This window comes from Delphinus delphis, chromosome 1, assembly GCF_949987515.2.
Source record: "Delphinus delphis chromosome 1, mDelDel1.2, whole genome shotgun sequence".
Lineage (NCBI taxonomy): Eukaryota > Metazoa > Chordata > Mammalia > Artiodactyla > Delphinidae > Delphinus > Delphinus delphis.
In genome coordinates, this window is record NC_082683.1 from 24,286,425 (window position 1) to 24,287,950 (window position 1,526).

General features: G+C 36.8%; 1 pseudogene; it reads left to right on the top strand.

Moving 5' to 3' along the window:
- Nucleotides 1-216: 216 nt before the first annotated feature.
- LOC132419426 (large ribosomal subunit protein uL30 pseudogene) lies at nucleotides 217-937 on the top strand (annotated as a pseudogene).
- The last annotated feature ends 589 nt before the right edge of the window (nucleotides 938-1,526 follow it).

The window sequence follows — 1,526 nt, forward strand, 5'->3', positions numbered from 1 at the left end:
CGGCAGGCGGACTCTCAACCACTATGCCACCAGGGAAGTCCCTCTTAATATCTTTTAAATCTAAGTTTTCTCTGTAGTTATAGCCCCTTTATTATTTACAATATTATTTATTTGTGCTTTTCTTTCTATTCTCATTAAATCTCACAAGAGATGTGTTTACTCTGTTAGCTTTTTAAAAAGAAAAACATTTTTTCTTCCTCTTTTCCATCTGGAACCATGGAGGGTGCAGAAAAGGAGAAAAAGCTTCCTGCTGTGTCAGAAGCCCTTAAGAGTGAAGGAATTTTACAGAGCTGCTGAACAAGCATCTAAAATAGAAGTTTGCCCCAAAAATGCTGTGAAATGCAAGGAGGAAGCTTACCTTACAAAAAAGCTAAGTACTATCACAAGGAATATAGGCAGACGTACAGACTGAGATTTGAATGGCTAGGATGACAGGAAAAGCTGGCAACTTCTATCTACCTGAGAAACCCAAATTGGCATTTGTCATCAGTATCAGTGGTATGAGCTCAAAGGTCCGCAAGGAGTTTCAGGTTCTTTGCCTTCGCCGGATCTTCAATAGCACCTACTTTGAGCTCAAGTTAACACTGTGAGGGTTGTGGAACCATGTATTGCCTGGGGGTACCAGAATTTGAAGTCAGTAAATGAATTGATCTACAAATGTGAGTTATGGCAAAATCAACAAGAAGTGAATTGCCCTGACATATTAACACATTGATTGCTTGATGTCTTGGTATATTTGGAATCATCTGGATGGAGGATCTGATTCATGAGATTTATACTGTTGGAAAACACTTCAAAGAAGCAAACAACTTCCTCCAGCCCTTCAAATTATCTTCTCTGACAGGCAGAATGAAGAAAAAGACCACCCATTTTGGAATGTGGAGTTGCTGGCAACAGAGAAGACCAGATGAACAGGCTTATTAGAAGGATGAACTAAGGTGTCTACCATGATTATTTTTATAATCTAGTCAGTTAATAAAAAGTGACTGATTTCAAATTGAAAAGCAAACAATTTTTTTACTTTGGGTCTTTTTCATTGATTTCTACCATTAATTATTTTGGTTATTACATCCTTATGTTTCTAGGTTTATTCTATCAATTTTTTCTTTTACATTTAGTTCATTAATTTTATCTTTTATTATTTTCTGATACAAACATTTAAAGCCATACATTTCCCTTGAGACTCTATTTTCTCTGCATCCTACAAATGTTAAATGTAATATCTTTTTTTTTTTAACAACTTTATTGGGGTATAATTGCTTTACAATGGTGTGTTAGTTTCTGCTTTATAACAAAGTGAATCAGTCATACTTAAACATATGTTCCCATATGTCTTCCCTCTTGCGTAATATCTTTATAGTAACTTAGTTCTATGTATTTTTCTATTTCCAATGTGATTTCTTCTTCTTTTTTTTTTTTTTTTTTTTGCGGTACGCAGGCCTCTCACTGTTGTGGCCTCTCCCGTTGCGGAACACAGGCTCCGGACGCGCAGGCTCAGCGGCCATGGCTCACGGGCCCAGCCGCTC